Raw genomic sequence first — 13,432 nt, forward strand, 5'->3', positions numbered from 1 at the left:
CAACAACATGTGTGAACCTTTTAACAGAGGGGAAATGAAGAGTGACTGCTACTGGGTATCTTTCTGGGCTGATGAAAATGTTCAAAAATTGTGGTGATGACTGCACAACTTTGTGACTACACTAAAAAATCATTAAATTGTACATGTTAAATGTTAAATTGTATGATATGTACATCATCTCAATAGGCTTTAAAAAAACAAAACAAAACAAAAAAAAACTCCAATACAATGTTTTGGTGTTTCGTTGTCCTAGTAAACAACAGACAGCCTAACTGACAGGACCATCTAACCTTCAACCAGGCACTTTGTCTCTCAGGGTCTTCACGCCTTGGTTAGAAAACCAGGCTCAGGCATGAACCAAATGCTGTTTTCCCTCTTGTGCAAAGGAATCTGACTTTATATCTGGGTGAAAACCTCTCAGGTGAAGTATAAACTGGACAGTCAGACCTCCTCTGCCTGCCAGGCCAGGACCCAACCCGTTCCTTCCAACCAAGTCACTGTTAGTTCCCCAGTCTGGTTCCTCCCTCTCAGCCCAGCCTCCGTGCCCCAACCAATTTCTGAACACCTGCCATGTGTGCATGGAACAAAGCTAGACCGGTTTCATTATCTTTCATTCTCAAAACAATCCACAGGGGAGGCAGACATCATTCTCCACTCTACAGGTGCAGAATCAGGCTCGGAAAAGTTAAGCAAGGTAACCGCGACTGCAAAGTGGCAGAGACAGGATTTGAACTCAGATCTGAAGTCTGTGCTGCTCTCCTATTCTGACATCTGTGTTTTTCAAACTGAGTCCATAGACATATTCCTAGGGCTTCATAAGTTTACTACAAATAATTTAAAATGCTGCATTTATTGAGATGCTAAAGAATATGAATATAACTGCATTCATTGGACCATAGAGATAATCATCTGCTAACCACGTATCATCCTGGGGCTTCAGGACCTCTTCTATTTCTACTTTTGTTGGGGCCAGGGATGAGCGCTGCTTTAGTTTTGGGTAAGGAAACACCTTTGTGGACTGTGTCAGTTTCCTAGTGTTGCTGTAACAAAATATCACAACCTGCATGGTGTAAAACAATAGAAATGTATTGTCTGACAATTCTGGCAGCCAGAAGGCTGAGATCAAGGTGTTGGCAAAGCCAAGCCCCCTCTGAGGACGCTGGAGAAGTAACTGTCCCATGCCCATCTCAACTTCGGGTAGCCTTGGGCACTGCTTGGCTTGTCAGGCCTGGCACCAATCATCCTGACAACCCTATCTTCACATCATTTGCCTCTGCGAATGTGTCTCTGGTGTCCTTACAGAAGGAGGAAGACGAAATCTTCTTGGATTAGGGTCCACCTCACTAGGCTCATTTCCACTTGAGGTTAAATTTTCCAGAGGTTTGATTACTTCTGTAAAGACTGTATTTCCAAATATGTTCACATTGTGAGGTACTGGGGGTTAGGACTTCCCAAAGGGGAGCCCGTGCTGCGGAAGGTACAGGGTCCGCCAGCTCTAAACTCATCCTCATGCCAAGTCCCTTACAGTTAGACGTGCGGTGGGTGAATGGGTATGACAAATAATCCTAATGAGAAAGCCGTAAGTGCCTGACTTTTGTAAAATTATAGGGTACCTAAAGGGTGACTTTCTGTTCTGAAATTCTAGGAAGGGACTAAAATCACTGCAAGATTGCTTCCAAAAAGCAAATAAAATCTCACTGCGAGATGGTACTATAATTTCTTGAGTTTGCGTCATTCTGTTTTCTGTAGTTAGAAAAAAGGTGATGGATTTGGGTTACAAAGGCAGTGTTCCACTATAAAAACCTGCTGGTTGCCATGACAATGAACATCCCTGTTCCTCCCTCTTCTGCAGCATCCTTCTTCCATCTGAGTCAAATCAAAGAACATAGCTACGACGCCCATGATTTAGTATTTCCTTGGCACAAGGATATAAATATATACACACATATACAACATACATATCAAAGGCTAATCGGAGGTGACTCAAAACCTTGAAAATTGAGGCCATCTGTCCTCTCCCAATAATGTCCTACAAACCACAAGGGATATCCCTGCAGGAGGATGCAAGGAGGAGGGGAGGGTGGGCCAGGAAGGCTTAAGAGCCAACATCCAGTCCTCCTGTCTAGAGTCCCTCAGGGTGGACTCTTGGGGAGTTCTTCCCGGAGGGGCCTGTGAGAAGCCAGGGCCCTGCGGAGAACAGTCCTTGCCACTCTGTACGGTCATTACCTGTCTGCAGGTCTGTCCTCCCCAGCCTGAGCTCCTCAAGGACAGTGCCCACATCTGACTGATCTCAGGGCTTCACACAGTAGTACTGGGCACACCGTGAAGCACCCAAGGTCAACGCAGGGTGCTCTGGGGTCAAGCAGCCTCCCCTTATATTTTCTACTGAGACCTCAAGATTGGGCCTAGCCTGCTTCTCATCAGCCCTGCCTGAGAAGAAACCCAGGGAGAATTCTAGATGAAAGCCCTGAGGTGCGAGCTCGGGACACCTACAGCACAGTTCTGCCATTAGCTTCTGTCCCTGCAGTCACAAGTCTTGACCACCAACCCTTCCCCAGACCTGGAGCAAAATCAAGTGTAGCTTAGAAAATGACAGCATGGATGGGATTTATCTTCTTCTCAGGACAAAAACTGACCATTCGAATTTAGAATAAAGTTCAAAGGGAGGCCACACTATTTGACTGTCATTAACACTCTCATTAAAGTTATTTTAAATAAAATTACATATACCTATTTAACATTTAATTGCAAAACATGCTTGTTTTACAAAAGATATGAAGATACAGGCCAGGCACAGTGGCTCATGCCTGTAATCCCAGCACTTTGGGAGGCTGAGGCGGGCAGATCACTTGAGGTCAGGAGTCCAAGACCAGCCTGGCCAACATGGCAAAGCCCCGTCTCTACAAAAAATACAAAAATTATCTGGGCATGGTGGCACGTGCCTGTAGTCCCAGCTACCCGGGAGGCTGAGGCAGGAGAACTGCTGGAACCCAGGCAGTGGAGGTTGCAGTGAGGCAAGATCACGTCACTGCACTCCAGCCTGGGTGACAGAGCAAGACTGTTTAAAAAAAAAAAAAAAAGATATGAAGATACAGAAAAGCCAGAAGAGGAAAATAACCCCCCACCATCCTACCACCTGGAGGTAGCTCGTGGCTACGTTTGGGTTTTTATGTGGTCATTCTTGCAGATGTCTGGGCAGTTCTGTCTACTGGTTCGGGGTACAGGTAGAGCTACCTGGGTTCAGGTTCCAGCCTTTTCACTTAGTGGAATGATCCCAGACAAGTCCCTTAACCCCTGTTTGAGCCTCAGTTCTTCTTCCCTAATAGGAGGATAGCTGTATCACTTTCTTGGTACTGCATGAGAGCTGTTTTAACCTAGGTGAAGCCTTCGTCACAGTGCTAGCAGTGGCACTTTCTAAACAAAAACTGTGTTTTTTGCGTATATCTGGTAAACGTTTCGTTGTTCTTTTGTTTTGTTTTTGATGCAGAGTCTTGCTCTGTCACCCAGGCTGGAGTGCACCAGACTGGCTCACTGCAACCTCTGTCTCCCGGGTTCAAGTGATTCTCCTGCCTCAGCCTCCTGAGTAGCTGGGATTATAGGTGCCTGCCACCACGCCCAGCTAATTTTTGTATTTGTAGAGACAGGGTTTCACCATATGGGCCAGGCTGGTCTCGAACTCCTGACCTCAAGTGATCTGCCTGCCTTGGCCTCCCAAAGTGCTAGGATTACATGGGTGAGCCACTGTGCCCAGCGTAGATGTTTTCAATTAACATAAAAGCATAACCACTTGACATATCAATACATGTATTTTTATAACATTGATGGTTTTACTTCTGAAACAAGAGCTCACTTCAGACCAGTTCTTCCTCATCTTTTTAAAGAGTTGTCTGCCATAACTGAGAATCATTCCAAAGAAAGCTATGGAACCTCTCCCTAGAAATATCCACATATACATAAACATACATCAAATCCACAAAGCCTAGGGGATAGGGGCTGGCTTGTGTACTCCTAAAAATTCATATTGAAATCCTAACCCCCTGTACCTTACAGTGTAACTGTATTTCAAGATAAGGACTTTACAGAAGTAATCAGGCTCAAATGAAATCATTACAGTGGCCCCTAATACCATTTGACTGGTTCCTTATGAGAAGAGAAAATCTGGACACAGACATGTAGAGGGAAAATGATGTGAAGATAGGAGAAAGACAGCCACCCATAAGCCCAGGAGGGAGACTTGGAACAGCTCTTTCTCTTCTGGTTCTCAGAAGAAACCAACTCTGCCAACACCTTGATCTCAGACTTCCAGCCTCCAGACGGTATGAAAATAAATGTCTTGTTCAAGCCACCCAGTCTGGGATACCTGCTTCAAGCGGCCCTAGCAAATGAGCACACTGGGCTAAGACAACACTGGTCCTAATCTCATGTAGTATACACAGTAATGTTTAATGTATAACCTTTTATATCCTGAAGTAACAAAACAACATTTAAAAAGTAACAGGATTACAAACGAACCTACTTTTCTAACTATGGAAATTGACATTCCATTCTTCCAGTAATGCCGCTACATAATGTCGCAGTAGTAACATGAGAAAAACAGGTAAGTTCAGAAAAACAGATGAGATGTGAGATTTCAGCCTTCTTCAATTCTGTTCATAGATGCATTACTCTTAAAAGTATATTGACACTACTCATCAATAAAAAGAAATGAACTCCTGTTATATGCAACAACATGAAATTGCAAAAGCATTATGCTAAATGAAAGAAGCCACACTTAAAAAGGCTGCATATTGTATGATTCCATTTATACTGCATTATGAAAAAGCAAAATTGTAAGGACAGAAATGAGATCAGTGACTGCCAGGTGCTAGGCTGAGAAAGGGCTGACTACAAAGAGGCAAAAGAGAACTTTCAGGGGTGACAGAAATATTTTCCATCTTAATTGAATAGGGTTTATAAGACTGTATGTGTTCTTCATAATTCATAGGACTGTGCACTTAAAGCAGGAAATTTTACTGTATGTAAACTGTATCTCAATAAATTTGACATATTTGCTTTATTAAGCATTAACAAGAATAGAGATGTAAAATTCCTGACTAGGGACAAAAACTGCCTAATAGCAAATTCAGAATAACTTTATATTTGCTTTCAGGCAAAATTAAAATACACAAACTATACACAAACACTATTCAACACCCACACAGGCAATCCACCAGCATTATAAAAATTTTCTATTATAGATATTAAAATGTGGCCTTAAAAAAATCACTACTGTAAGTTATTACAGTAGTGATTATAGTACTCGAGAAAGTTCTTTAAGAATGGATGGGATTGAACTCGAGTTGGAAGAGGCGAGTCCGGTCTCAAAATGGAGGTAAAACCGCCGCCCGGTCGCCCCCAGCCCGACTCCGGCCATCACCATCGCCGCCGGGGGGAGGAGGGCCATGATCCAAAGGAACCAGAGCAGTTGAGAAAACTGTTTATTGGTGGTCTGAGTTTTGAAACTACAGATGATAGTTTAAGAGAACATTTTGAGAAATGGGGCACACTTACAGATTGTGTGGTAATGAGAGATCCCCAAACCAAACGTTCCAGGGGCTTTGGTTTTGTGACTTACTCTTGTGTTGAAGAGGTGGATGCAGCTATGTGTGCTCAACCACACAAGGTTGATAGGCGTGTAGTGGAACCAAAGAGAGCTGTTTCTAGAGAGGATTCTGTAAAGCCTGGTGCCCATCTAACAGTGAAGAAAATTTTTGTTGGTGGTATTAAAGAAGATACAGAAGAGTATAATTTGAGAGACTACTTTGAAAAGTATGGCAAGATTGAAACCATAGAAGTTATGGAAGACAGGCAGAGTGGAAAAAAGAGGATTTGCTTTTATAACTTTCGATGATCATGATACAGTTGATAAAATTGTTGTTCGGAAACACCATACTATTAATGGGCATAATTGTGAAGTGAAAAAGGCCCTTTCTAAACAAGAGATGCAGTCTTCTGGATCACAGAGAGGTCATGGAGGTGGATCTGGCAATTTTATGGGTCGTGGAGGAAACTTTGGAGGTGGTGGAGGTAATTTCGGCCGTGGTGGAAACTTTGGTGGAAGAGGAGGTTATGGTGGTGGAGGTGGTGGTGGCAACTATGGCGGGGGTCCTGGTTATAGTAGCAGATGGGGCCATGGTGGTGGTGGACCAGGAGGATATGGAAACCAAGGTGGTGGATATGGTGGCAGTGGTGGAGGATATGATGGTTACAATGAAGGAGGAAATTTTGGCGGTGGTAACTATAGTGGTGGTGGGAACTATAATGATTTTGGAAATTGTAGTGGACAACAGCAATCAAATTATGGACCCATGAAAGGGGGCAGTTTTGGTGGAAGAAGCTTGGGCAGTCCCTATGGTGGTGGTTATGGATCTGGTGGTGGAAGTGGTGGATATGGTAGCAGAAGGTTCTAAAGGCAGCAGAAAAGGGCTACAGTTCTTAGCAGGAGAGAAAGCGAGGAGTTGTCAGGAAAGCTGCAGGTGACTTTGAGACAGTCGTCCCAAATGCATTAGAGGAACTGTAAAAATCTGCCACAGAAGGAGCGATGATCCATAGTCAGAAAAGTTACTGCAGCTTAAACAGGAAACCCTTCTTGTTCAGGACTGTCATAGCCACAGTTTGCAAAAACTGCAGCTATTAATGCAATGTAGTGTCAATTAGATGTACATTCCGGAGGTCTTTTATCTGTTGTAGTTTTGTCTTTTTTCTTTTTCTTGTCATTACCTCAGGTATATTGCCCTGTAAATTGTGGTAGTGGTACCAGGAATAAAAAATTAAGGAATTTTTAACTTTAAAAAAAAAAAAAAAGAATGGATGGCAAAGTTGAAGACATTCTTTTTCCTTTGCCCCAGAAATGTCACTTCCTGGTATCTCCCCTTAAGAAACTCTCTCACAAGTATAGAGACTGTCCCAGAATCAACCTACCTGTTCACCATTAGAAGAATGGCTGTAAACACACTCTAGTTTAATTCATAGACCAAAATAACATACAGTAGTAAAATATGAAAATGAAATAGGATAAACTATAAAAATACCACATTAAAAAACTGTAATTACAAGGCCATGAGCGGTGGCTCATGCCTGTAATCCTAGCACTTTGGGAAGCCCAGGCAGGTGGATCACTTGAGGTCAGGTGTTCAAGACCAGCCTGGCCAACATGGTAAAACCCCATCTCTACTAAAAATACAAAATTTGCTGGGTGTGGTGGCACACACCTGTAATCCCAGTTACTTGGGAGGCTGAGGCAGAAGAATCACTTGAACCTGAAATGTGGAGGATGCGGTGAGCCAAGATCGTGCCATGCACTGCAGCCTGGGTGACAGAGGAAGACTCTGTCTCAAAAAAATGAAAGAAATGAAAGAAAGGAGGGAAAAATTGTAATTACAAGAGATGCTGTTTATGTAGAATTGTAACCCAAGAATATATATATTTAATTAAATACATCTTATACAATAAATTGTTTATGGATCATCCAATGTGTGAAAACACGCGAAGGAATAACTTCAGGTTATGGAGGCCTCTGAGGAAATGGGAAGAGCGAAGGCATCCAGACAGCTGTTTATGGGACCATTTATTTAATTTAATTTTTTGAGACGGAGTATCGCTCTTGTTGCCCAGGCTGGAGTGCAATGGTGCAATCTTGCCTCACTGCAACCTCCGCCTCCCGGGTTTAAGCAATTCTTCTGCCTCAGCCTCCCGAGAAGCTGGGATTACAGGCACCCACCACCACGCCCAGCTAATTTTTTTGGTATTTTTAGGAGAAACCGGGTTTCTCTATGTTGGTCAGGCTGGTTTTGAACTCCCGACCTCAGGTGATCTGCCCGCCTTGGCCTCCCAAAGTGCTGAGATTACAGGCGTGAGCCACGGCACCCAGCCAGGACCATTTATTCTTAAAAACAAGTGACAGAAATTTGATGCAAACATGGCAAAATGCCAACATCTATTAAATCTAGGAGGTAGATATATGTGTATTATATTTTTAAATTTTTTCCCATGTTTGATGCACTTACTAATTGAATTTGCTTACTATTTAATCCCAGCACCATGTGGTTAATGATTATGGTTTTCCCCAGGCACCAAACATTTGCCCCTCTTTGTGAAACGGTTGCTGTTTCTGATGGGCCATTTCATTATCTTATAATTTTGGAATGTGATGTCACTGCATTTACTTACACATTAACTTCAACCTTAAATTAAATTCACAACCACAGCAATGATAAACTTAGGAAAATTAAAATCCACTGAGAAGTTAATAAGCTTGCTGCCCTATAAAAATACCCAGGCTTATGTTAGGCTGTTGTGTAAATAAACTAAGAAGCAATTATTTTAAAAATTTACTAACAAAGTAATTGTGATTTCTAAAATATCCAAAGTATCAGGAAAAATTAACATAATCTTTATATTCAGATTTGGTGATTTGGTATACTTTTTCAACAGTATATGTATTATTCTTATTTATCTGTCTGTTACCATTCTAATTACCCCAAACATGCAACAAATTATTTTTAAAATGAAGGTTGGGATGGATCGACATTTAATTTAAAGAAAGCCACAAGAATGCAAGACTATTTCATCCATTTCCCATTTGGCCAAAAAAAAACCCAAAAGTTAAAAAAAAAAAAAAAAAAAAGTTTGTTGGAATGGTAAGCTCACTTTGCAAAACTGCCTTTAAACAGCAACAAGTCTCAAGGCCTCTTATTTCAAGTCTCTCTTTAAAAATAAGAGCTTCATTTGAGCCCTGAGTACTTCAAAAACCTACTTGCTATTAGATCATTTTACACAGCCAGAGTGCAAGTCAAATTTCTCATTAAATTTCTTTTTTTTTTTTTTTTTTTTTTTTTTTTGAGATGGAGTCTCGCTCTGCCACCCAGGCTGGAGTGCAGTGGTGCGATCTCGGCTCAATTCAAGCAATTCTCCTGCCTCACTCTCTGAGTAGCTGGGATTACAGACATGCACCACCACGCCCGGGCTAATTTTTGTATTTTTAGTAGAGATGGGGTTTCATCATGTTGATAAGGCTGGTCTCAAACTCCTGACCTCAGGTGATCCTCCCGCCTCGGCCCCCCAAGATTACAGGCATGAGCCACCGTGCCTGGCCTCAACAGTTAAATTTAATATGCTCCCACCCACCCAAACAATAAAGCATTTCTAGGTGGTAGAAACAGATGCTGATTATGTGTAAATAAGTGTCCCCACTGCTCCCCAGGTAGGGCATAAACAAGCCACCTAAATGAAAGGACTCACTTTAATTTTGGTGCCCACATACTTAACAGACGCCAATTCTGTGAATACCTCTAAATTGCCTAACACATGAGGTAAGCTTTGGCTGGCTTTATGCAACAAACATTACTTGATAATTTGCTTAAGTCAGGAGGCTTTTACAAGCATGGTGCCTTTCCCAAATGAAAGCACACGTAATAAGCATATGCATGCCACCCTTAATAGGCTCTTGAATTAGGTTATAAAATATTAAGTGTTAGTTTCTGGGCACAGCCAAGTTTTAACCTCTTTCTATGTCAGATGCACAGATAACAAGGCAGGTGGACTGTTCAATAATTAACACAAGTGCATGTAACATCCCCTAAGCATCTAGTGATATTTAGGAAGGCACAGGGATAACACACAAATAAGAAAAATTAAGCCAAATAAGGAAACAGATCATTACCTACAAATCTGAAATGTTGTTATATTCGCTATCCTAATGTAAGTGACAAATCAACTTAAATTTTCCACTACAAATCCCAGCACAAGGTTGTTAAATATGTTTATTAAATAGGGTGAATGTGCAGGCTTGAAAACGGTCTGGGGCTGACGACGCAGTAGTCCTGTGCCCTGCAGAACAAAGTTCGGCTGCGTTTCTGCTCTTTCATCTCCCTAACTGGGATGGTGCATCACAAATTACTTAAGGGTCAACAGTGGTTTGGGAAGCAACAATACACATTCTTTGTACTGTAACAGTTTTTTGGAAACTGTAGAAGCGCAGGATTTTATGACATTAAGTTGAACTTGATGAGAGGTAACAGTTCAAAAGGGAACTGGAAATAAAACTTTAAAACGCACACACACACACACTCACACGCACACAATGTTCAGTATCTTTTCCTCTCTGTCTTTTGGTCTTTCCTTACTGTAAATAATACTGGAGTTCTGTCCTTTTTTTTTTTTTGAGATGGAGTCTGGCTCTGTTGCCAAGACTGGAGTGCAGTGGGACAAGCTCAGCTCACTGCAACCCCCACCTCCCAGGTTCAAGTGATTCTCCTGCCTCAGCCTCCCCGGTAGCTGGGATTACAAGTGTGCACCACCATGCCTAGCTAATTTTTTGTATTTTTAGTAGAGACAGGGTTTCATCATGTTGGTCAGGTTGGTCTCAAACTCCTGACCTCAAGAGATCCACCCGCCTCAGCCTCCCAAAATGTTGGGATTACAGGCGAGAGCCACTGCACCTGGCCTCAAAATGTTCTTTTCAAATCCCTGGAGGAGAGGTGGGAGGGAAGAGGAGGATGGCTATCAATCCGGATAAGTGTGGCAAAATTACAGCCTTCTGCGTTCAACAGATTTGAAACCCACGAAAAAAGTAGACATTTATAAAAACAAAACTTGATACTTATGGACAACAGTGTATTTTTAAAGACAGGTAACAAAGCAAAAAATTGCCCTGGGATAACTGTATAGACATCTGAAAAGGAACTGAATAATTCTAACTCATTCAAAGAAACAAATATGCAAAAATAAAAATCATAAAGTATAGTGGGAGAAAATGGGCATGTGGGCTTTTTGAAAATCTCAGAGTACAAAGGTCTTTCTAAGAATGATACAAATCTATAAACCAGAAAAAATTTACACCTCTTCATGGGAAACTACGGTTAGTATTTATTCAGTGCGTGCTATATACTAGCTCTATGCTCAGCACACACACAACATATAATTCAGTGTGACAGGAAGAATTCTAGTATGACTCCCAAGATGGTACCCTCCCACAAGCAGGACTTGTGAACATGATGGAATTTCACTCCTATGGCTATATTATGTTATATGGAAAAATTAAGGAATTTTGTAGACATAATTAAGGCCCCTAATCAGTTGATTTTCATTAATCAAAAGGGAGAGTGCCTAGGTGAGCTTAAACTAATCAGGTGAACTTAGAAGAGGATCTACAGGTGGAAGACAAAATGCAATAAAGATGCTGTCCCACTGGCCCTGAAGAGACAAACTGCCATGCTGTGGAACAAGCCGTGCATCAGAGAGCAGTGAACAGCCTCAGGGGCTGAGGGACTCGGGTCTACAGTTGCAAGAAACGTAATCCTGTAAGTATCCGGTGAGCTTGGGAAAGGATCCCAAGCTTAAGATGAGACTGCAGTCCTGGCTGACACCTTATTTCAGGCTGATGACACTCCTGGCAGAGGATGCACTTAAGCTGCACCTGGACACTGGGCCTATGGAAACTGAGATAATCAAATGGGTGTTGTGTTTGGAAGTTGCTCAGTTTATGGTACTTTGTTACACAACAGTAAAAAAGAAAAACATGGAGTCAGGCATGACAAACTGGGAAAAATGTACACGCAAAGCAATTTATTTAATTAGTATAAAACCAATACAAATCTATGTAAAAGACCAATAGCCAATAAATAAATGGCAAGAACATTATATAAACAGCTCAGAAACACAGACAAATGTCTTTACATCTGTGAAAACATGATCTACTGTACTACAGCTACATAAGGTACAATCATTGGGAGAAGCTGGGTGAGGGGTACAAGGGACATCTCTGTACTATGTTCTGCAAATTTCTGTAGATCTGGAATTATTTGAAAATCAGTATTTTAGGCCAGGCGCGGTGGCTCACACCTCTAATCCTGGCACTTCGGGAGGCCAAAGGGGGTGGATCATGAGGTCAAGAGATTGAGATCATCCTGGCCAACATGGTGAAATCCCATTTCTACTAAAAATATTTTTTTTTAAAATTAGCTGGGCATGGTGGCACATGCCTGTAGTCTCAGCTACTCGGGAGGCTGAGGCAGGAGGATCTCTTGAGCCTGGGAGGCAGAGGTTGCAGTGACGCTGCACTCCAGCCTGGTGATAGAGCAAATCTCTGTCAATCAATGAATCAATCAATCAATCAATATTTTTCAAATATGACAAACATCATTCATACCAGGAACGACATACATTGAAATGAGCTAGGAGTTTTCGCCTATCACATTGGCAAGGATCAAAAAACTTGAAAACATGCTGTGTCCAAAGCGATGTGGGTAAAGGCATGTTCACACATTAATGATAGTTACAATAACTTTATCAGTTTTGTTCAGCGCTGCATCCTAGCTCCCAGCATTCAATACAGAGTAGGTGCAGTGTTCACTTGGCAATATCATAATTTAAAAATGCACATGCCCTTTGACAGAGCAATTCTATGCTTATGAATTTAGAATTTAGCCTGCTAACATATTCCTCACATGTGCAAAAATAAGTAATGACCAAAGACTGGAAGCAATATACATGCCCTTTAATAAGGAAATGGTTAAATAAATGATGGTACAGCCATACATGGGGATCCTGTGCAGCAATTAAAACAAGGCAAATTAACCTGAATTGATATGGATCAAAAGTAGAATATGCTTTCCAGCTTCTCAAGTCCCACAGTACAATTTCACAACATACACACATTTACTCATTCAGTCGATATTTACAAAGCCCCAACTATGTCCATGGCTAGACAAAAAGAATACAACTATCTTCATGAGAGAGGATGGGGCAGGTACCCACAGGCACAGAGGAAGGAAGGGGAGTCTTTAAAGAAAAGAGACCAGAGCTCAAGGGCCAAGAGTGGGTGACAGGCAAAGGTCAGATGAGAGACTGGGTATCTAAGAAGCTAGGCTTCAGTCCTGTTGAAGAATTGAAAGCAAAACATTGACAGGACACTATGCAAAATACATATTTAATGTAAAAATAAAAGAGTGATCCAACTAGAGAAGGTCATAGTCTGGGGACCATCTCTGATGTCACTGGTGGTGTCTTAAAGCATCTCAACTTGAGCACTTGAGCTGAGTCACATGGGGCATGCGCTTTCCCCCATGCCTGAAGATGTGCTTGTATTAAAAACACGAGGATAGCATGAGGTCCTCTTGTACCATGCCCTCTTATGGGGTGGACTCAAAGAAGATACTTGCCACCTCTTCCTCCTCTGGAGAAATATTTATAAGCACCCCTCTCAAGCATCTTCACATGCATCCCTCGACCATATCCCTTCACCCATTCTGCACTCCGCATTTAGGATGGATGGAAGCAGCACACTCTTCATCACATTTCTTCCATCTTCCTTCTTGTCTTCCACGCTTTCTAACGGGGCTTTCAGGCATATTGCCTGATGCCAATACACAGAGCCTGAACAGCTCTTACTGAA

The 13,432-nt window shown here is 42.0% G+C and overlaps 1 protein-coding gene and 1 pseudogene across 7 annotated transcripts in view; one reads left to right on the forward strand and one right to left on the reverse strand.

The window, feature by feature from the left end:
* The window catches only part of TMCC3 (transmembrane and coiled-coil domain family 3), a 373,454-nt gene that overhangs the window by 120,123 nt on the left and 239,899 nt on the right, over nucleotides 1–13,432 (reverse strand). The window lies entirely within an intron of this gene.
* LOC116564778 lies at nucleotides 5,333–6,642 on the forward strand (annotated as a pseudogene). Its single transcript, XR_004275085.1, has one exon. The product of XR_004275085.1 is annotated as a heterogeneous nuclear ribonucleoprotein A3 pseudogene (transcript).

The sequence above is a fragment of the Sapajus apella genome, unplaced genomic scaffold, assembly GCF_009761245.1.
Source record: "Sapajus apella isolate SASKATOON/1434 unplaced genomic scaffold, GSC_monkey_1.0 scaffold2, whole genome shotgun sequence".
Taxonomy (NCBI): domain Eukaryota; kingdom Metazoa; phylum Chordata; class Mammalia; order Primates; family Cebidae; genus Sapajus; species Sapajus apella.